At 45.4% G+C, this 24,445-nt stretch overlaps 2 non-coding genes across 2 annotated transcripts; both read left to right on the plus strand.

The window, feature by feature from the left end:
- Positions 1 to 710: 710 nt before the first annotated feature.
- On the plus strand, positions 711 to 898 carry LOC121000075. Its single transcript, XR_005778746.1, has one exon. It is a non-coding gene; the product is annotated as a U2 spliceosomal RNA (small nuclear RNA).
- A 22,996-nt stretch (positions 899 to 23,894) lies between these two features.
- Positions 23,895 to 24,082, plus strand: LOC121000071. Its single transcript, XR_005778745.1, has one exon. It is a non-coding gene; the product is annotated as a U2 spliceosomal RNA (small nuclear RNA).
- The last annotated feature ends 363 nt before the right edge of the window (positions 24,083 to 24,445 follow it).

The following is a 24,445-nucleotide window of genomic DNA, read 5'->3' on the forward strand; positions in this document are numbered from 1 at the left end:
TGGACATGGTGGTGTAGGTGGAAGAGGCGGCGGAGGAAGCCAACACTCTCTCAGTTTTTTTTTTTCATGTGTCCGTTAATTCTGTGTCAGGTTGCTAAGGCCCACGGGCCCACAGTGTGACAGTTTGGTGCTTGTATGTCCTGGGTTAAAACTGGGTAAAAATTTTTTATCTCAGTTATAGATCTCACACGTCCCCTATCTGGGGACTATATATTAAAAAAAAAAATTCTCCTACTACAGGGGTGTAGTAGGAGTGCCAAAGGGGTGTTCTAAATTAAAAAAAATATGCCACAGACACACTCCACAGAAGAATTTTCTCTCCTATATCAGTTAGACAGATGCAAAATGGGTGTTTTTAATTAAAAATGTATTTTATTTTTAACTTTATTTTTCATTTCAGTTTTTTTTTCGGGTTTTCGTTACTGTAGGCCCCAAAACATTGGGAAATGACAAAGAGAATGCACAAAGTGAGCTGTAGTATAACAATGGCTGGGGAAGGAGGTAGAGAGGCTGTCTCAGATGGGCCAGGACAGACGGCACCTGGACATACATGTGAGGAAAAGGCGTGGCTAAAAGTGGGCGTGCACCAGGCGGGTGGTGTTATGCAGACCGGGAACCAGAAGAGTAACATTTTGGTGAGGGCAGAGCGGCAGATGGAAGATCTCATGTCAGAGCGACATGCCACCTGGAAAGATAGCACTTTTTTGGTTATCTGTTCTCGCCCTTTATGGTGTGATCACCTGTTGTATCTTTTCTTCTCAGTGTAATATCTCCTACGTCCCCTATCTGGGGACCATATATATATAATGGATTTTTCAAACGGGGTGAGTAAAAAAGAGCTAGTGCTGTCCACTTTACGCATTGACCTACTCTACTGTGGATCGCCGGTGTGTGTGACTGTGTTCGATAAATTCTGATGACTGCAAATGTCTCTGTGGGCAAGGCCATGTTTCACTTCTTTCTCCTGCCCCTCTTGAGGGGTCTAGGCTGGGACAGCTGCAGGCAATACCATTGCTGAGATAAGATGACCTGTAGTATCTGTCTTAGTTTAAGATGTCATACGTCCTCTATCTGGGGATCATATATTAAAAGAATTTCCTCTCCTACTAAAGTTAGACATATGCCAGTGGATTTCTTAATCCAGTTGGATAGGAGCACTCCAAATTGCTATATGTCATTTCATACCATTTTATGCATTTCCTTTGTCACAGCTGCTAAATTCCTATTTCAGGATGGTGAATGCATTACATACATCCAACACTAGAGGTCTCTGTAACACCATTTATATAGGTCAGCCACAGGAAGTTAGAGAGAGATTAGGAGTGAGGAGTTAGGAGGAGAGGAGAGTAGAGGAGACAGACTTGTCTCTGCTCTCCTGGGCCTAGCCTGGGGGACAATACTACTGCAACCTTTGTAGTCCAAGACTAGGACTTATTGATCCTTTACTGTAATACCCCTTCCAGAGATTAAGAGAATAATTGCTGTATCTTGTGCAACCTTTTCAAAGAATGGAGCAGAGAGTTCGCCTGCCATGAGGGAGACCGCCCTTGGGTTGGTGAATTACTGAATCACTGAATATTGCTGAATTGCAGAATCAAACTTACAGAGGATCCAAACTATTATACTGAAAGGCTGAGTAACCAGAGCAAGATCAGGAACCAAGTACAAGTAAGATCATCACTCCTATACAGTTAAGCTGGAACCTACATACACCACCTTAATGAGCCTGTTATTGGGATTTACAGTTTTACCATCTGTATTTATGACAAAGTGCTGCTATACTTATTGCAAGACTACAATTTACAAGTAAAGTTCCTGTTTGGTTCAACTACTGCCTCTCTCATCATTCTACTCTATCTCCTAATTGCACCTTACGGTGCTGGCATCACGAACAACACAAGGGCCCAGCCACCAAAGCACCCTAAGCATACCCATTACCATCAAGGGCACCTCGACTTCCATCTGGCTGGTGTTCCCTGCAGTAGAGAGAGCCCCGGAGGATTTCGTGCTGTCTTCCCCTCCACTGCAAGGCTGGCCCAGGGAGCTACAGAACTGTGAGTAATAGAACTACTACGCCCATTCGGCATACCACCAATACACTCACATATTGCCCCTGCGGTCTGGCACGTTGCATAGAATTGTTGTCATGAACAGGATGTGAAAAGTATATCACATGCCTCTGTGCCTTTTAAATGAACTGTACACAGTGTATTGATGACATCAGTTGCATATTGAAAGTGAGAGAAACTTTAAGTGCCTTTAATTAACTGGAGAATAGCCTGTGTGAATTGTAAAGTACATGTGGATATTATACAAGACCTTTATTAATAAATCGCATGGTCAAAAGTTAGAAAACTGAAGATTTTCGTGTTAGTAACAGTGCTTGCTGTTGCTGAAAGGACTTTTCAATGTACCCAAAATGGCCACTGACAGCCTTCTTGTTCGCCATTAGTGCACTGAGAATCATCCCACCGGCGGGAAAAATATAGTGACACCTCCTCAAAAGCGGGAAAATTGAGTGCCGCCCCTTTTGAAAGTGGGGGAAAATATCTGCTGCGCAACCATAGACTTTACATTATGCCCCCTGGTGGTACCTCCCCCCTAATACAAGTGAACATAGGAGGCGGACCGGAAAGAGAGATGAATGCCAGTCCTTCAGAAGAAACGGAAGTGCCCTGCTGTGGTGGTGCTGAGAGAAAGAACGAGTTCATCATGGCGGATCGCAACTCACCATGGCCTGGAAGAAATGAGAGACCCCCGATCTCAGCAGAGGAAATGGAAGAGGAGCGAGCCCATAATGACGAGGCCTGGGCCACACGTTGGAGAAGACGAGATGTCGGGCCCCCACCGTATACAGACACCGCTGAGCCGGCCGATTCCCAATTGTTATCGCGCCAGCGCATGATGAGAGAGGGACCATCAACAAGCCCTACCTTTCCTACAGCAGAGGAGCAAGATGACCCCTATTCCGCTGCATGGACAGAGCGCATATCCCGCTATGGCTCTTATTGGCCGCGCACTCTACCTCCTATACCTCCAGGTATCCTGGCTAAACTGAACCGCACAGTTGATCAAGTTGGGAACAAAGAGGGACCGCCACCCAGTGCTCCATCAGAAGATTCCCCAGTGGGACGGAACCCACTTTTGCAGGGTCAAGGTCATGGTAGTGTCCGGAACCAGTCTTGGCAGAATGAGAGTTATAGAACCCTTCAGAGAAAGAAGTCCCATCAGAACAAGAACCACACTCGTTAGTAGGCCGAAGGCCACTCTACTCAAAAGAAAAATGTGTGTTCCACAGTGAGCCCTAGACATTTAAAAAGTAAGGACTCGTGCTCGTTGCGCCCCCTAGTGGACGTTTCCTTAACCCCTTAAGGACTCAGCCCTATTTCACCTTAAGGACTTGGCCATTTTTTGCAAATCTGACCAGTGTCACTTTAAGTGCTGATAACTTTAAAACGCTTTGACTTATCCAGGCCGTTCTGAGATTGTTTTTTCGTCACATATTGTACTTCATGACACTGCTAAAATTGGGTCAAAAAAGTTAATTTTTTTGCATAAAAAAATACCATATTTACCAAAAATTTTGAAAAATTTGCAAATTTCAAAGTTTCAGTTTCTCTACTTCTGTAATACATAGTAATACCCCCAAAAATTTTGATGACTTTACATTCCCCATATGTCTACTTCATGTTTGTAGCATTTTGGGATTGATATTTTATTTTTTGGGGATGTTATAAGGCTTAGAAGTTTAGAAGCAAATCTTGAAATTTTTCAGAAATTTACAAAAACCAAATTTTTAGGGACCACTACAGGTCTGAAGTCACTTTGCGAGGCTTACATAATAGAAACCGCCCAAAAATGACCCCATTCTATAAACTACACCCCTCAAGGTATTCAAAACTGATTTTACAAGCTTCGTTAACCCTTTAGGTGTTGCACAAGAGTTATTGGCAAATGGGGATGAAATTTGAGAATTTCATTTTTTTGCCTAATTTTCCATTTTAACCCATTTTTTCCACTAACAAAGCAAGGGTTAACAGCTAAACAAGACTGTATCTTTATTGCCCTGACTCTGCCGTTTACAGAAACACCCCATATGTGGCCGTAAACTACTGTACGGGCACACAGTAGGGCGTAGAGTGAAAGGTGCGCCGTTTGGTTTTTGGAGGGCTGATTTTGCTGGACTGTTTTTTTGACACCATGTCCCATTTGAAGCCCCCTGATGCACCCCTAGAGTAGAAACTCCATAAAAGTGACCCCATCTAAGAAACTACACCCCTCAAGGTATTCAAAACTGATTTTACAAACTTTGTTAACCCTTTAGGTGTTGCACAAGAGTTATTGGCAAATGGGGGTGAAATTTGAGAATTTCATTTTTTTGCCTAATTTTCCATTTTAACCCATTTTTTCCACTAACAAAGCAAGGGTTAACAGCCAAACAAGACTGTATCTTTATTGCCCTGACTCTGCCGTTTACAGAAACACCCCATATGTGGCCGTAAACTACTGTACGGCCACACAGCGGGGCGTAGAGTGAAAGGTGCGCCGTATGGTTTTTGGAAGCCAGATTTTGCTGGACTGTTTTTTTGACACCATGTCCCATTTGAAGCCCCCCTGATGCACCCCTAGAGTAAAAACTCCATAAAAGTGACCCCATCTAAGAAACTACACCCCTCAAGGTATTCAAAACTGATTTTACAAACTTTGTTAACCCTTTAGGTGTTGCACAAGATTTAATGGAAAATAGAGATACAATTTCAAAATTTCACTTTTTTGGCAGATTTTCCATTTTAATATTTTTTTTCCAGTAACAAAGCAAGGGTTAACAGCCAAACAAAACTCATTATTTATGGCCCTTATTCTGTAGTTTACAGAAACACCCCATATGTGGTCGTAAACCGCTGTACGGGCACACGGCAGGGCGCAGAAGGAAAGGAATGCCATACGGTTTTTGGAAGGCAGGTTTTGCTGGACTGGTTTTTTTGACACCATGTCCCATTTGAAGCCCCCCTGATGCACCCCTAGAGTAGAAACTCCAAAAAAGTGTCCCCATTTTAGAAAGTACGGAATAAGGTGGCAGCTTTGTTGGTACTAGTTTAGGGTACATATGATTTTTGGTTGCTCTATATTACACTTTTTGTGCGGCAAGGTAACAAGAAATAGCTTTTTTGGCACGTTTTTTTTTTTGTTATTTACAACATTCATCTGACAGGTTAGATCATGTGGTAATTTTATAGAGCAGGTTGTCACGGACGCGGTGATACCTAATATGTATACCTTTTTTTTATTTATGTAAGTTTTATACAATAACTTCATTTTTAAAACCAAAAAAAGTTTTAGTGTCTCCATAGTCTAAGAGCCATAGTTTTTTCAGTTTTTGGGCGATTATCTTGAGTAGGGTCTCATTTTTTGCGGGAGGAGATGACGGTTTAATTGGCACTATTTTGGGGTGCATATGACTTTTTGATCGCTTGTTATTACACTTTTTGTGACGTAAGATGACAAAAAATGGCTTTTTTTACACCGTTTTTATTTTTTATTTTTTACGGTGGTCACCTGAGGGGTTAGATCATGTGATATTCTTATAGAGCCGGTCGATACGGACGCGGCGATACCTAATATGTATACTTTATTTTTATTTATGTAAGTTTTACACAATGATTTCATTTTTAAAACAAAAAAAATCATGTTTTAGTGTTTCTTTAGTCTGAGAGCCATAGTTTTTTCAGTTTTTGGGCGATTATCTTGGATAAGGTATGATTTTTGCGGGATGAGATGACGGTTTGATTGGTACTATTTTGGCGTACATGTGACTTTTTTGATCACTTTTATTACCTTTTTTGGGAAGTAAGGTGGGCAAAATTTCAATTTTCTCATAGTTTTTATTTTTTTATTTTTATGGTGTTCACCGTGCGGGGAAAGTAACATGACCGTTTTATAGATCAGGTCGTTACGGACGCGGCGATACCTAATATGTGTAGTGGATTTTATTTTTTTTATTTTTATTCAGTGATGAATGTTTTTTTTTTTTATCTTAACTTTTTTTTACTTTTTTTAACTTTTTTTTTGACCCAGACCCACTCTGTTCTGGAAGATCCAGTGGGTCTGATGTCTGTATAATACAGTACAGTACAATATATATTGTTCTGTACTGTATTTTACTTACACTGAACAGATCTATGCTTTTAGCACAGATCTGTTCAGCACCATGGACAGCAGGACGCCTGAGCAGGCGTCCTGTTGCCATGGGAACCCTCCCCGTCTGCTCAGAACTTCGCAGACGGGGAAGGGTAAGCACAGGGCTGAGGGGGGCTCTCTGGGGGCTCTCTCCCTCTCCATCGGGGGGCTGCAAAGGCACAGCAGCCCCCCGATGGAGAGGGAGGGAGCTCCCTGACCGACGACAGTTAACTTTTTCCATACAGCGGTCCGTACGGACCGCGGTATGGAAAGGGTTAAACGGCTGACATCTTCACAGATGTCAGCCGTTTATACCAGGGTGCCAGCAATGTGCTGGCACCCTGGTATAACCACTAGAAAGCAACGATCATTCATGGGGAGGCGGGCGGGGGATCGCGATCCCGCCTGCCGCACCGCCCGCCTCCCGCACCGCCCCCACCGCATGCGACACCCCCCCCCCGCACCACCCGCCGGCATAAAATCGTGCAGGGGTGCAGGGGGGGTGAAAAATATTGATTATAGGCACTCAAAAGTTTCTGATCCCCGCTGTCAGGGACCGCGGGCATCAGAAACTGCAAAAAGCGCAGCAAACCGCAGGTCTGAATTGACCTGCGGTTTGCTGCGATCGCCGACACGGGGGGGTCACATGACCCCCCCTGGCGTTATCACAGGATGCCGGCTGAAGGATTTCAGCCGAAATCCCGTTCCGTTTAACCCCTCGGGCGCCGGAATACTGAGTTCAAGTTAGGACGTACCGGTACGCCCTGAGTCCTTAAGGACTCGGGAAATAGGGCGTACCGATACGCCCTGCGTCCTTAAGGGGTTAAGCCACTTCAAAGCCTACTGGGCCCTTTAACTAAATAACTGGGATTACCCTGCTGGACATTAGCAGTAAAAAATGTCCCTAGTTGCTCATTTTTATATTTGTTGCACCATTCTTCCCTTTCTTCCCCTTTCTCAGGTTATCTGAGAACTTTAACTTCCAAGCTATGTACCCAGAAGGACATTTTCTGTGCCTGTTTTATGCAATACTCGTGTTTACAATACCAGAACTTTTTGCACTTTATTGGATTACAAATGTTTTATACCTCAATATTGAGTTGGACTTTTCCCCAATGGACTTTGCTATGGACTGTATTATTTACTTATGAATCACCGCCCAATTTGTCACCATCAAGTAAAGAAGAGTACAATGCCCATTTTCCCTTCTTGTGCCATGAGAACCAAGAAAAGTACTAATATGTGATATTTTGATAATGTGTATTTTTATGCAAACTCTTTTATTGCAGTGCCTTAATATTACCATGCAATGTTGAAATGGAGATATATCTATGTGTGTAGCGCATGTTTTTGGTGTTTTTCAGGTGACGGCGTGAAGATCCACAGCATTTAGCTAGTCTAAAGTCGAGGTCGACTTTCATTAACGCAGTGGGGAATGTAGTGTCCCACTCCAGTTGGATGGGAACATTCCAAATTACTATATGTCATTTCATGCCATTTTATGCATTTTCTTTGTCACAGCTGCTAAATTCCTATTTCAGGATGGTGAATGCATTACATACATTCAACACTAGAGGTCTCTGTAACACCATTTATATAGGTCAGCCACAGGAAGTTAGAGAGAGAGGTGAGGAGTGAGGAGTTAGGAGGAGAGGAGACAGACTTGTCTTTGCTCTCCTGGGCCTAGCCCGGGGGACCATACTACTGCAAACTTTGTAGTTCAATACTAGGACTTATTGATCCTTTACTGTAATACCCCTTCCAGAGATTAAGAGAATAATTGATGTATCTTGTGCAACCTTTTCAAAGAATGGAGCAGAGAGTTTGCCTGCCATGAGGGAGACCGCCCTTGGGTTGGTGAATTACTGAATCACTGAATATTGCTGAATTGCAGAATCGAACTTACAGAGGATCCAAACTATTATATTGAAAGGCTGAGTAACCAAAGCAGGATCAGGAACCAAGTACAAGTAAGATCATCACTCCTATATCCTATACAGTTGAGCTGGAACCTACATACACCACCTCACTGAGCCTGTTATTGGGATTTACAGCTTTACCATCTGTATTTATGACAAAGTGCTGCTATACTTATTGCAAAACTAAAATTTACAAGTAAAGTTCCTGTTTGGTTCAACTACTGCCTCTCTCATTATTCTACTCTATCTCCTAATTGCTCCTTACGGTGCTGGCATCACGAACAACACAGGGGCCCAGCCACCAAGCACCCTAAGCATACCCATTACCATCAAGGGCACCTCGACTTCCATCTGGCTAGTGTTCCCTGCAGTAGTGAGTGCCCCGGAGCATTCCGTGCTGTCTTCCCCTCCACTGTAAGGCTGGCCCAGGGAGCTACAGAACTGTGAGTAATAGAACTACTACGCCCATTCGGCATACCACCAATACACTCACATATTGCCCCTGCGGTCTGGCACGCCGCACACACTTCACAGAAGAATTTCCTCTCCTACAACAGTTAGACATATGCCAAAGTGGATTTCTTAATTTTAAAAAAAAATGTCCTGAGTGTCACAGACACACTCCACAGAAGAAATTCCTCTTCTACAACAGTTAGGCCTCTTTCCGTTTACGCTCCTTTTTTTGAGTTCTGTATATGGACCGTATACGGAACCATTCGTTTACGTATTTCCATTCCGTTCAAGGATAGAACATGTCCTATTATTGTCCGCATAATGGACAAGGATAGTACTGTTCTATCAGGGGACAGCTGTTCCGTTCTGCAAAAAACGGAATGCACACGGACGTCATCCGTATTTTTTCAGATCCATTTTTGTTTCAGTAGTGTTTCCGTTCCGTTTTGCCTTTATGTTTTTCCATTTGGTTTCCGTTTGTGATCTTTTTTTTGCGGATCGCAAATGGAAACGGAAGCATACAATAATGTTTAAACAGTAAGTACATAAAAAAATTGGGCTGGGCATAAAAGTTTCAATAGATGGTTCCGCAAAAACGGAACGGATACGGAAGACATGCGGATGCATTCAGTTTTTTTTGCGGAACCATTAAAAAAAATGTTCGTGTGCAACGGAAGTCATACAGAATTTTTTTTTGTGGATCCATTGAAATGAATGGTTCCGTATACAGTCTGTATACAGAACGCAAAAAACGGAACGTAAACATAAACGTTTGTGTGCAAGAGGCCTTAGATGGATGAAGGGGTGTTCTTAATTTTTTTTTTAAAATCCCTGAATGTCACAGACACACTCCACAGAAGAATTTTTTCTCCTACTTTAGTTGGATGAATGCCAAATGGGTCTTATTAAAATTCTTATTTTTCTTTTGGGAGGTGGGTGGGAGTTGGTAACTGTCAACCACCAAACATTGGGAGATGGCAAAGAGAACGCACAAAGTGCACTGCAGTATAACAATTACTAGGTACCCTTGGTATACTTCTCTACTCTACTCTACTACTGCCAATATAAGACATAATAATCTTGAGCCTTGAGGCAGAGGTCACAGTGGAGGAGGAGGAGGCGGACGTGGCGGTGCAGACAGAGATGGCGGACGTGGCAGAAGTACCTCGCGCACTACCAGTGAAGCTCCAGTGACGGAAGTAAGGACGGCACTTTGTCCTTGTAGCAGGGATCCAGCAGAGTGGCCCCCCAGTAATCAGCACCAGTTAGAATGTGGGCAACTCGGCGGTTGTTGCACAGGCACTGCAGCATGTAGTCGCTCATGTGTGCCAGGCTGCCCAGAGGCAACGACAAGCTGTCCTCAGTCGGAGGTGTATTGTCTGTGTCCTCTGTATCCCCCCAGCCACGCTCCAGTGATACCCATGAGCTGATTTGCGTGCCACACTGCTGTTAATAGGGATCCTCCTCCTGCAAAACTGTGCCCTGGCTTGACAGCTGGGTACCTGGCCACTGTTGGTGCAGGAACCCACACTCTGAGCCACCTGTGGACGACTGGCCTGATAATCGTGGGAATGATCCCTGTTCCTCCTAAGCCACATCCTCATCCATCAGCTCTTGAAGCGTTTTTTCAAGGAGACATAGAAGTGGGATAGTAAGGCTGATGATGGCGTCATGACCACTAGCCATGTTGGTGGAGTACTCGAAGCAGCGCAACATGGCACACAAGTCCTGCATGGAGGCCCACTCATTGGTTGTGAAATGTTGCTGTTCCGCAGAGTGACTCATCCGAGCGTTCTGCAGCAGAAAATTCCACTATCGCCTGCTGCTGCTTGCACAATCTCTCCAGCTTGCACAAGGTGGAGTTCCACCTTGTGGGTACGTCGCATATGAGGCGTTAAGCGGGAGGGCTGAAGTTAAGCTGCAGCACAGATAGGCGAGCAGCAGCAGGGTGAGAACGCCTAAAGTGCGCATAGACGGCCCTCCCTTTCTGCAGCCCCTCTGACATATCGGGGTAATTCTTCAGGAACCTCTCCAACAGCAAGTTCAGCAGATGCACCAGGCAAGGGATGTACGTCAAACTGGCTAGCCCCAGAGCTGCTATGAGATTTCGCCCATTGTCGCACACCACCTGGCCGGGCTTGAGTCTCAGCTGTAAGCCGTGTACCGGGGTGGTCTCCCCAGGATACAGTGAAGTCACGAACGAGGAAAGCAACCCCAACACCAGCTTTTGCCAAAACAGTATTTTACTTAAAGGGATTCTGTCATCAGAATTTAGGCCTATAACCTAAACATATGGCGAGGTCCCTACTAATACACAGAATCCTAAAGTGACCTTATCAAATGCGCCGGTGACTCTATAATCATATAAAACAGGTTTATATAACCTGTCACTCACATCAAAAGTGTCCAAGGGGGGCCAAGGCAGGTTCTAGCGAAGTGCGCCGGCCGGCGCATGCGCACTTCGCATAACGAGGCCGCTGCCAGGAGTGAACAATGAACTGAGGTAGGCGGCTCTAATGGAAGGGAGGGCGGAGATTTCAATTCAGAAGGCGGCGCTGGACACCGAAAGGAGATGGCAGCAGCCGGGCATCCTGCATCGTGAGACGTCCCCTTGGACACATTTTGACGTGAGTGACAGGTTATATAAACCTGTTTTATATGATTATAGAGCCACAGGCGCCTTTGATAAGGTCACTTTAGGATTCTTTGTATTAGTAGGGACTTCGCCATATGTTTAGGTTATAGGCCTAAATTCTGATGACAGAATCCCTTTAAATGTGGCAATGAGCACAACCACAAATGCTAGGAACACACAATACATTTACATACACCCAGCCCTAAGGCTGAGACCCTTGTGCTGCACCGTGCGGCGCCCTCTGATGGATGCCGGAGGAAAGTGCAGTAATTTACCTAATGGCAGGCATAATTAAACAGACACGCCTTACCTTTTATTACCCTAAAAGATCAAGAACAACTGTTTGGGTGTGTGCTACGGGCTAGCCTGCGGTGCAGCACAACAGCTAACAAACTTACAATGCTGTACAGAATTCCCCCCTCCCCCCATAACTGGTCTTGTAGCACGTGCCAGAAGTTTATCAGTACGGTTGAGCGGACCAGTGTATGTTCGGGTTCACCGGGTTCGGCCGGACTTTGGGTCAAAGTTTGGGTTCGGGACCCGAACTCGAACCCCATTGAAGTCAATAGGGACCCGAACTTTGGTGCACTAAAATGGCTGTAAAATAATAATAGTAAGGGCTAGAGGGCTGCAAAAGGAAGCAAAATGCAGGTAAGAGCAGGACAATTGCCCTGCAAACAAATGTGGATAGGGAAATTGTAACAGCTTCCTCTGTGCGGCACTGTCCCCCAGCTTACCGCCGCGGATCCGGGCACTGTGCTCATCTGTGATCATGGTCTGTGCTTCCCTGTCTCTGCTGCAGCTTTGGGTTCTGCCTGTGTGGTTAGTATTACCTTTGAAGATTCCGCTCCACAACTTCCATTCAAGCTGAACACTACTTGAACTCGGCTTCGGTTGTGGCAGTACGCATCATTCCCTGGGTGGGGCTGAGTTGTGTGAGGTGATCTTGTTAACCTATCCTGGCTCTCCTGCAGGTACTTTAGTAGCTTAGCCCTCTAGTCAGACGCCTCAGTGTCAAGGTCCTAATCTTGTGCTAAAAAGCTTGCTTACCACTTGTGTTCCTGACTTCATGCTTCGTTCCTGGACTTCGTTTATCTCCTATCCCAGCCTGCTTGCATCACCTCTCCTGTTGCCGACCCGGATTGTCTGACCTTGCTCTTGTGCACCCTGCTCCTTTGCTCGTCCTGACTACGTCTCTGCATCATCCTCCGGTTCCTGTCTTGTTGCTCCTGGTCACGACCCTGCCTGGTTTACTACGTCTGTACTGTCAGTACCTTCGCAGTTACCTCCTGGTCTGCCTGGACCAGCTGTCACTGACTAGTTTACGCTCCAGAGTAGCCCCTGGCAACTACCGACGGTCAGGTCTATCCTCACCATCTGAGGCTCTAGTGAAATCCGGGTAGTTGCTCAGTCACGCCCCTCTGGAGTATTACTAGTCAGTGGCACAGTGGGTTCACATCCGCTGTTCCGTGATAGAAATGACTTAAAATAACATAGAATATAAAAAAAATATAAAAATTATAATCTTGAACTAGGAGGCGGAGGTCAAAGTGGAGTAGGAGGTTGAGGAGGCGGTGGACGTGGCAGTGTAGGTGAAAGCGGCGGTGGAGTAGGAGGAGGTAGCCAACATTGTTTTTGTTGATTTTTTTATTTTACTTTTTTTCCTTTAATTTGTGGTCTGTGATGTGTGTCAAACCGGCTAGGCCCAGAGCTGCTACGAGATTTCGCCCGTTATCCCCCACCACCAGGCCGGGCTTGAGGCTCAGTGGCACCAACCACTCATCGGTCTATTGTTCCATGCCAGTCGACAGCTCCTGCTCGGTGTGTGGTTTTTTCCCCCAAACAGAGGTGCAATCCTCGGTGGCGGGACATGCGCCAAACTGCTATCCGCCTCAGGCCCAGCCGCCACTGCATTTACCCAGTGTGCAGTTAGGGAGATATAACGTCCCTGCCCGTGCTTACTGGTCCACATATCGGTGGTTATGTGGACCTTGCTACAGATGGCGTTGCACAGTGCACACCTGATTTTGTATTCCACTTGGTTGTACAGGGCAAGGATGGCTCGTCTGGAAAAGTAGTGGCGGCTGGGAACCACGTACTGTCCCCATAAGGTTTTTCAAAGTCTCCGTCTCCACCAGACTGAGTGACAGCATTTCAAAGGCCAGGAATTTTGAAATGCTGGCAGTAAGGGCCAGGGATCGCTGGTTGGTAGGGGGTACTTCCTCTTTTTCTCCAGTGTTTGGGGGATGGACAGCTGAACGCTTCAATGGGACAGTGTGGAGATGCTTGGTGATGGTGGTGGAGGTGGTGTTGCTGCCACATCCTCTGTTTGTGGGGTAGCAGGTGCCACTGTCACTCCAAAGTGGGAGAAAGAGGCCGAGACTGCAGTAGAAAAGGGAGCAGGATGAGCCTGATATCTTTCGTGGTTTTTGAGGTGTATACTCCACTGCAGCTCGTGCTTTGCATTTAGATGCCTGGTCATGCAGATGGTGCTCAGGTTTAGAACATTTATGCCTCGCTTCAGGCTCCGATTGCACAGCATGCAAACCACTCGCGTCTTGTCGTCAGCACATTGTCTGAAGAACTGCCACGCCAGGGAACTCCATGGAGCTGGCTTTGGTGCGCTCAGTCCCTGGGTGCAGTGGGCAGTTGCAGGCGTACTGCCTAGGGGACAGCCACTCTGCTTTTGCACGGGCCAATTACAGCCATGCCATTAGTAGGCATGGCTGTGATGGCTTCTAAGTGCCCACAGCTTAAAAGCTTGCTGATTGGCTGCCCTGCAGCCTTTCAACAAGCTTTATTAAATGCCTGAACACCAAACTCGAACCCAAACTTTTCTGGAAAAGTTCGGGCTCGGGTACCCAAACACGCAAAGTTCGGTACGGACCGGGTTCGCTCAACACTATTTATCATATTCGTTAACTTCGCTAATTCTAGCAAGCTGACCCATTAGAAACACAGCTCTAAGTTGAAATCGCAATGCGATTAATATAACTTGAAGTAATCGCATTGCGATTGCAACTTAGAGCTGTGTTTCTAATTGGTCAGCTTGCTAGAATTAACGAAGTTAACGAATATGGAATATAGCAGTGCTAAGTTGAAATCGCAATTCGATTAATATAACTTGAAGTAATCGCATTGCGATTTCAACTTAGACCTGGTTTACTATGGTTGGCTTGGTAGAATTAGCGAAGATAACGAATATGACGAATGTATTCCTCAAAACGAAGATAACGAACGATAATTATTCTATTTATTAAAAAAAAAAGCAAAGTAATATAATCGCATAGCGAATTAAACACAGCTGTCTCTATAGTCAACTTTTCTATTTGCTAGAATTAGCGAAGTTGACGAATATGGAGCTAAAACGAAGATGGAGAATACTTTGTTATCTTCGTTTTGAGGAATATGATGAATACATTCGTCATATTCGTCATCTTCGCTAATTCTACCAAGCCAACCATAATAAACCAGGTCTAAGTTGAAATCGCAATGCGATTACTTCAAGTTATATTAATCGCTTTGCGATTTTAACTTAATTCTCACATCCGACAGTACATTCTAGTATGGAGGAGTTCCCATGGTGATGGGGACGCTCCATGAGCACGGAAGTCGGCAGAATCGGTAACGGGCACTGACTGGAGCAGCCAGGAAGCCAGGAATCCTCAGGACAGGTAAGAACTACTTTTGGGAAGTGGGAAAGAAAAAAATATAACAATAAAAAAAAAAAAAAAAAGAATATTCGAAATAGCGAATTTATAGTGCTATATTTGAAATATTCACGAATTAGCGAAGTGCCGATATTCGCTAAAAAAATTCGCTATTCGAATATTCGCGCTCAACAGTAACAGTATATAATCTCTATTTATATAGCGCCAACATATTCCACAGCGCTTTACAATCAGGGGGTTCATGTACAAACAGAGTCATAAATAATATAGCAGCAAATAGGTCAACAAATAAAACAAGAGGAATGAGGGCCCCGCTTACAATCTATAAGGAGACAGGGGTGACACAAAAGGTAAAGGTGCTTGTTTGTACAATGGTCCAGTCATCTTAAAGAGGACCTTTCATCAGTTTTGACAGAGGCTAATTATGGTATTACCTTGTAGGGCGGCCATGGGTGTATTTCTTTTTAAAACCCACCCCCCCGTTTGTCTGCTGTCGCCCCCGATAATTTGGAGCGCTGTATTATAATGAGCATTAAACTCGCAACAGGGAGGAGACGCAGTCTTCTGCTGTGGGCGTCTCCTTCTCACTGGACGTGAGCGCGATCCAATCAGAGCAGACCACTCACAGCTGGGGAGAAGGAATCTTGCTCCTTCTCCCTGGTTGTGAGCAGTTCGCTCTGATTGGATCGCGCTCACAGCCAGGAAGAAGGAGACGCCCACAGCAGAAGCATTGGCGGATCCGGGGGGGAGGGGGCAATTGAGAATGTAGTAAGAGACAGGGGCGGACAGTGGACTGAACATTCCGGGCCCAGCGGCGGTTGCAGCAGCAGGGAGAGATGAGCGCTTCCATTGTGGAAGCGCTCATCTCCATATTTATCTGTATCGCCGTCATCAGGACAGCGATACAGATGAAAGGTGCGGAGGAGCAGGGGAGAGGCGTCTCCCTTGCCTATTGCTCTGATAGGCTACAGGCACTAGTCCTGCAACCTATTAGAGGCCAGTGCAGGCGGCGCGAGCCTGAGCCGTACAGAGCGGGACACAGGCCGGAAGAGGCCTGCATCGCATCGCAGTGTCATGGAGGTAAGTATAAGTGTTTATTGTTTTAATTATTTTTAGTACAGTATTGCAAGAAGGAGGGTGGGGCCCTATATACTGGCACATTATGGGGGGTGAGCACTAAGGAGAAGGGAGGGAAGCAGCACTATGGGGCATCTAATGGGGGCCCTATATACTGGCACATTATGGGGGGGAGCACTATGGAGAAGAGGGGGAAGGAGCACTATGGGGACATCTAATGGGGGCCCTATATACTGGCACATTATGGGGGGAGCAATATGGAGAGGGGGGAAGGAGCACTATGGGGGCATCTAACGGGGGCCCTATATACTGGCACATTATGGGGGGCACTATGGAGAAGGGGGGAAAAGAGCACTATGGGGGCATTATATAGGGGCATTTAATACTGGTACCCATTTTGGTGCCACTATGGGGAAGGGGGAGAGAAGCATTATAGGGGCATCTATGTGGGGCAGTCTATAGGGGCATTTTATACTGCCACATTATGAAGGGCACTATGGGGATGGGGGAGGAGCACTATGGGGGCATCTTCTGGGGGCCAGTGGCGGATTACAATAGGGACGTTCGGGTCGGCAGCCCCGGGCCTAGCGCCGCTGGGGGGCCCAACGCTGACCCGAACACCCACATACTGCGCCGGGGCACGAGAGCACATAGCTCCCTGTCCCGTCGCCGATCACCGCCATAGGCTTCAGGCCTTGTAGGCCTGAGGCCTATGCGGTAGAGAAATCCCGGCGCAGGCGTGCGTGATGACGTCATCGCGCGCCTGTGCCGGGACACAGCACTGTGACGCGCCTGACTCATCCCGCTTTCCTCTGCGAGCAAGCGCCTGGCCCTGGACATAGGTGAGTATTTATCTTTTCATTTTTTGTTCATTTTTTATTTTTTTATTTCATGTGCCTACTTTGGGGGGGGGGGGGGAAGCAGTATGGGGGCAGTATGGGGGCAGTGGTGGGGTGGGGCCGTGTGGGGGCAAATTGCTGTATGGGGGCAAATTATTATGAGAGGGACTACACTATGTGGGGGCAAATTGCTGTGTGGGGGCAAATTATTATGAGAGGGACTACACTATGTGGAGGCAAATTACTAGATGGGGCAGTGTGGGGGCAAATTATTATGAGAGGGACTACACTATGTGGGGGCAAATTGCTGTGTGGGGGCAAATTATTATGAGAGGGACTACACTATGTGGGGGCAAATTACTAGATGGGGCAGTGTGGGGGCAAATTGCTGTGGGGGCAAATTATTATGAGAGGGACTACACTATGTGGGGGCAAATTATTATGAGAGGGACTACACTATCTGGGGGCAAATTAATATGAGAGGGACTACTATGTGGGGGCAAATTACTAGATGGGGCAGTGTGGGGGAAAATTGCTATGTGGGGGCAAATTGCTGTGGGGGCAAATTATTATGAGAGGGACTACACTATGTGGGGGGAAATTTCTATGTGGGGGCAGTGTGGGGGCAAATTATTATCAGAGGGACTACACTATGTGGGGGCAAATTATTATGAGAGGGGCTACTATGTGGGGGCATAGTGTGGGGCAAATTGCTATGTGGGGGCAAATTATTAGGAGAGGGACTACTATGTGGGGGCAAATTACTAGATGGGGCAGTGTGGGGGCAAATTGCTATCTGGGGGCAGTGTGGGGGCAAATTGCTATGTGGGGGCAGTGTGGGGGCAAATTATTATGGGAGGGACTACTATGCGGGGGGCAAATTTCTATATGGGGCAGTGTGGGGGAAACTATTGTGTGGGGGTAATTGCTATGTGGGGACAGTGTGGGGTAATTTCTGTGTGGGGAAATTACTATGTGGGGACAGTGTGGGGAAATTGCTATGTGGGAAAATTGCTATGTGGGGGCAAATTACTATGTGGGGGCCGTGTGGTGGAAATTACTATGTGGGGGCAGTGTGGGGCAAATTATTGTGTGGGGGCAAACTACTATATGGGGGCAGTTTGAGGGAAATTACTGTGTGGGGGAAATTACTATGGGGAGATTACTATGTGGGGGCAGTGTGGTGGAAATTACTATATGGGGATGTTGCTATTGGGGAGGCACTGTAGGGGCAATTCTATTATTTCTGGGGACACTATACAGGGATTATTGCCTGGAGCACAGTATTAGGTGTTATTATTACTGGGGCACTCTAGAGGACATTATAGCTGCTGTGGACACTATAGGAACATTTGGGGTAATTTATCAAATTGGTGTAACGCAGAACTGGCTTAGTCGCCCATAGCAGCCAATCAGATTCCACCTTTCATATTTGACAGGTCTTTTGGAAATCCAGTTCTACTTTACACCAGTTTGATAAATTACCCCAATTATGTCTATTAGGGTATAGTATAGTTCCTGGGGCATTGGGGAGCACAACGGGCACAGTATTGGGGGTGGCAGGATGACACTGTGGGGACACCAGGATGAGGAGGTTGATGGAAAAATTTAGAAATCTAACATGTCTGTGTTACAAACCGTAGAGACGAGATGCGGCTGAAAGAATTTGCCATGGTGGTCTGGGTCAAATGGAGGAGAAGAGGAAAGAGAAGGTCTACATGACAGGAGATGTCACTGGATGTAAGAGGTATGTGGTGCTGTATTCTCCTCCATGTCTTTTTTATTACAATTATATGTATTTTAAATTTGGTGACCAAATTTTTCAGTTTAGGACCCAATTTGGGGTATTCTTTTTTAGTCTGAAGATGTCATATGGCCTAAGAAGAGACTGTGGCGCCCATGAAGCACCGCAGCCTCTTCATACAAAAAAAAAAACTAAACTAAAATGGAGGGGGGGGGGGGGGGGCCCAAGTTGGGTAGACAGCGCCGGGCCTATCATGCACTTAATCCGCCTCTGCTGGGGGCACTATATAGAACGGGAGGAGCACTATGGGGGCATCTTCTGGGGCACTATATAGGAGTATTTTATACTGGCACAAATTATAGGGGCACTATGGGCATTGGATCACATGAGGGCACTCTGGGGACATTGACTCTACTGGGGGCACTAAGAGGAGGTATTTTTTATTTTTTTTACTGCTACACAACGGAGCATTTTTTTGCACTGGCGCACATTATAAGGGGGCTTTATTACAACTGGGGGACTATGGGACCATTATTACTTCTAGGACACAATTACTGTTGGGAGCACTGTAGGAGCACTATTACTACTAAGTGCATTCTGGCACAGAATTATTACTATATTTGGGATTTTGGGGAGCACTATTACTGTGGGGGCGCCCTGGCACAGTATCAGCTTAGCACAGTTATTTTTGGGGGACATTATGGTTACACTATTAGTGTCAGGGGCACTATTTGCTGGGTGCAGTTATTTTTTAGGGCATTGTGTTCCAATAATTATTGAAGGGGGCACTATCTGTGTGTAACTAGTATTTTCAGGGGTTTATCTGTTTCTACAGTATAATTTTGGGGGGCTCAGCGTCTCAGTATTGGGGTGCATAATGGGATGTTGAGAAGGTGGGAGGAAAAGTAGGAAACTAAGATGTCTGTCAAACTCTGCAGACATAAGAGATGGCTGAAAGAAATCATCATGGCGGTCTGGTCTGAATAGAGAAGATGAAGAAAGAGAACATCTACATCAAAGGAGACGTCACTGGATGCAAGAGGTATGGGCGTGATATATGGGTGTGGCTGTGTGTGGGTGTGGCTTGAGGGTGGACGGGGACACAGGGGCCCCATAATCTTCTATTTCCCGGGGAAGTGCCCCTCCCGAAACCAGGCTCTGGATATGCCACTGAGCAGAAGACTGCGTCTCCTCCCCGTTGCGAGTTTAATGCTCATTATAATATATAATACAGCTCTCCAAATCATCGGGGGGCCACAGCAGATGAACAGGGGGTGGGTTTAAAAAAAAAATAATACACCCATGACATCAGTGGGGGCCGCCCTACAAAGTAATACCATAATTAGCCTATGTCAAAACTGATGAAAGGTCCTCTTTAACACAATAGGGGAGTAGATATAAATCTGCATGAGCCAGTCACCAGCCGATATCTGTAGTGCATGGGGTGTGGTGAATACTGATGGATCAGGTTCAGAGGAATGATCCTGAAAAGGGGGGGGGGGGGGGGGGGGGGGGGGGGGGGTTAGCAGGGCAGTGAGTAGAGAAGAAGCTAGATCAGGGGATGTGATAGGCTAACCTAAAAAGATATGTTTTTAGGGAGTGCTTAAAATTGTGGATGTTATGAATTAACCTAATTGCTTGGGGTAGGGCATTCCAGAGAACTGGTGCAGCTCAGGAGAAGTCTTGGAGATGGGAGTGAAAGGTTCAGATTACGGTGGATGTCAGTCATAACTCATTAGCTGAATGGAGAGCACGGATAGGGTGGTAGACAGATATGACGGAAGAGATGTAGAGCTGTGCAGCAGCACTGTGGAGAGCTTGTGGGTGAGAATGAGGACTTTAATTAAGTTCCCCAACCCCTGTAGTGCCAGTATTTAATGCTCATCCACCCCTGTAGTGCCAGTAGATAAGCAAAAGTATGGCCCTGGACAATTGCCAAATTAACTGCCTCCCCAGATTAAACCCTAGGATCCTCTAAGGAAGAAGTGGCCCTGGACCAGGGGCGGATTGACCATAGACGCTACAGGGAAATTTCCCGGTGGGCCGATGCTCAGAGGGCCACCTAAACCCTCCTCTTGGACGAAGGTGAGGTACATAGAGATCTTATGCTCTCAGCATTAATTAATTTAGGCAGTATTTTGTGCTGCACCGTGGTATCTGGGACTACTTTTATTTTTTATTTTTTTCAGGGCCACTTTAAGTTTCCAGTCCACCCCTGCCCTGGACAATTGCAAAACTACAAATTACGCATCAATAAAAATGAACACTGAAAACACCAATAATATACGAAAAACATGTTTATTGAAAGATTTTTTTTTTTTAATTGACTGTTCTGTCATTTTTCTGTGGCTGATTAGTTTCACAACTCTGTGTAAATATGTGGTCTATAAGATATTTTCTTCCCATGAATTATGCCAGGTGTTATCTCCAAGGAAGGAATTTTCTTTTCTTTGCAGCTAGATCTTATAAAAGAATAAAAAAGTAAGTACAAGCATTCCAGGATGTAACAATATTAAGAAACACAAGGAGAAATCCCTGCACCTTATTTTGGCGTTCGGGGGTGCTGAAGTCTTTCATTATACAGTCACCGTCCTTGTCAAACACAAATTTCTCTTCTACATCGATCATTTCGACATCATCGGGGTACTGCCGCTCCCCAACCTCCATATCCTCCACTTCATCTATTTCTATTCGTCGTCTCTTGCGCTGTACGACCTCCTCCACTTTACCGATCTCCATTCTGCATCGCTTACGTGAGCACATGGTGAGCCAGACGAAGACTGACACAGGTGCCAGGGAGTGTGCAAGTATTACTCACATTCTATATTATGACATCACAAGAAGTTGACCTCATCCAGATTCTACACATTATGACATCACAATAAGAGTAGCCAGACCAGGCATTGATTATGACATCATAAAGAGTATGGTAGCATCACCAGGCCTGGAGATTCTACAAAGCTGGTCCATGATAAATTCCCCTCAATAGAGTCCATATTATAATACATAGCGTCCATGTTATAAAATACAGAGTCCATATTGTATTACACAGTTTCATATCATAATACACAGAGTTCATATTGTAATATACAGAGTCCATATTATAATAGACAGAGTACTTATTATAAGAGGGGCTCATTTATGAACTGAAATACACCACTTTTATGGCGCCTACGCCTCCACATAACTTTGGTGTTTCCTCCAGCAGCAAAGAGAGGGTAAAAGGCCAGTTTTAATAAATGAGACCCTGAGTCTATATTCAAATACACAGAGTCTACAGTATATTACATATACATAGTGGCTCATTTATTTAGACGAATTACACGCTGGTCCTAAGTCTCTCTGAGCTACTGAAGGAAGAGGCAAAGTTATGTGGAACCACAGGCCTCTACACAAGTTTGGCGCTTTCTCATGCAGGTCATGCGACAGACTTAAATCTACACCAGCTCTCTTGCTGGCGCAGATCTAAGTCATTTTGTACACCAAAAACTGGCGTAGAAAATGAAGAATGGGACAGGCCCGTCTTCTTCCCCGCCTACACCTTGCCGCCTTTTCTAGACCTGATGGCAAAGTTGCGTAAGTGGGGAAAAGTCACAGATTTTGTTGCAAAATGGCTTGCGACATCTGCGACCGAAATACGGCACAAAAGTGGCATATATCAGTTAATAAATGAGCCTCATAGTGTCTATATTATAATTCATAAAACTGATATTATAATACACAGACTCCATATTAAAATACCAAGGCTACATAATAAAATACAAATATTATATTACACAGAATCCATATTATAATCAATAGCATCCATATTATAATACACAGATTCCATATTATAATTTATAACATCCATATTATAACACACAGATCCCTTATAATAATACACAAGGTCCTTATTATAATACTCAAGAGTTTATATTGTGCATCGACACAACAGCCACTCCCCTCTCCTCCACTCCGCTATGTCAGCTTCTCTGTACTTGAAATCTCGTGCAGTGGTGACCAGTAAGCCTCTGGCGCTTGTGCACTGGCTTACCTACAGTGGTCATTGGACTCCCTGTATGTACAGCGGATGCGCCACTGACGTCATCACTGCATGAGATTTAAAGTACAGATAAGCTCATGTAGTGGAGGGGAGTGAATGTTGGGAGTTGCAGTGGAGGGGGCGGAGTTATAATCACAAGGGGGGTGTTACTGGCATAAAGTGAGGAGTCGGTCTGGGGCTCTTCTGAGAAGGCAGTCTTAGACTCTTTAAGCAGTGAGGAAAATATATCCAAGGTCTTGGGGACCCAGGTCTCCGAAAGCCCTCTGATCCTAATATTTTTTCCCTAAAGAATTTTACAGGATGGTTCTCACCCAAGTCATGGTTTTTACTCCTCACTAGGGATAACTGGACCTCTGGATGTCCGGGTTCGAGGGGTTCGGCTGAACTTCGTTTCAAAGTTCAATTCGGGTTCCAAACTTGACCCGAACTTTGGGACACTAAAATGGCTCTAAAAAGGTAATAGAAAGGGCTAGAGGGCTGTAAAAGGCTCCAAAGTGGGTGTAAAAGCAGTACAATTGCCCTGCAAACAAATGTGGGTAGGGAAATTAGTTAAAATAACATAAAATAAAAATAAAAATAAATAACAAAAGAGGCGGAGGTTCAAATGGAGTAGGAAGTTGAGGAGGCTGTGGACATGGCGGTGTAGGTGGAAGAGGCGGCGGAGGAAGCCAACACTCTCTCTGTTTTTTTTTTCCATGTGTCTGTTAATTCTGTGTCAGGTTGCTAAGGCACACGGACCCACAGTGTGACAGTTTGGTGCTTGTATGTCCTGGGTTAAAACTGGGTAAAATTTTTTATCTCAGTTATAGATCCCACACGTCCCCTATCTGGGGACTATATATTAAGATAATTTTTCTCCTACTACAGGGGTGTAGTAGGAGTGCCAAAGGGGTGTTCTAAATTAAAAAAAATATGCCACAGACACACTCCACAGAAGAATTTCCTCTCCTATATCAGTTAGACAGATGCAAAATGGGTGTTCTTAATTAAAAATGTATTTTATTTTTAACTTTATTTTTCATTTCAGTTTTTTCTTCGGGTTTTCGTTACTGTAGGCCCCAAAACATTGGGAAATGACAAAGAGAATGCACAAAGTGAGCTGTAGTATAACAATGGCTGGGGAAGGGGGTAGAGAGGCTGTCTCAGATGGGCCAGGACAGACGGCACCTGGACATACATGTGAGAAAAAGGCGTGGCTAAAAGTGGGCGTGCACCAGGCGGGTGGTGTTATGCAGACCGGGAACCAGAAGAGTAACATTTTCGTGAGGGCAGAGCAGCGGATGGAAGATCTCATGTCAGAGCGACATGCCACCTGGAAAGATAGCACTTTTCTGGTTATCTGTTCTCGCCCTTTATGGTGTGATCACCTGTTGTATCTTTTCTTCTCAGTGTAATATCTCCTACGTCCCCTATCTGGGGACCATATATATATAATGGATTTTTCAAACAGGGTGAGTAAAAAAGAGCTAGTGCTGTCCACTTCACGCATTGACCTACTCTACTGTGGATCGCCGGTGTGTGTGACTGTGTTCGCTAAATTCTGATGACTGCAAATGGCTCTGTGGGCAAGGCCATGTCTCACTTCTTTCTCCTGCCCCTCTGGAGGGGTCTAGGCTGGGACAGCTGCAGGCAATACCGTTGCTGAGATAAGATGACCTGTAGTATCTGTTCGTCTCAGTTTAAGATCTCATACGTCCTCTATCTGGGGATCATATATTAAAATAATTTCCTCTCCTACTAAAGTTAGACATATGCCAGTGGATTTCTTAATTTTAAAAAAAATTCAGGAGTGTCACAGACACATGTAATGTCCCACTCCAGTTGGATGGGAGCACTCCAAATTGCTATATGTCATTTCATGCCATTTTATGCATTTCCTTTGTCACAG

This window comes from Bufo bufo, chromosome 4, assembly GCF_905171765.1.
Source record: "Bufo bufo chromosome 4, aBufBuf1.1, whole genome shotgun sequence".
Classification (NCBI taxonomy): domain Eukaryota; kingdom Metazoa; phylum Chordata; class Amphibia; order Anura; family Bufonidae; genus Bufo; species Bufo bufo.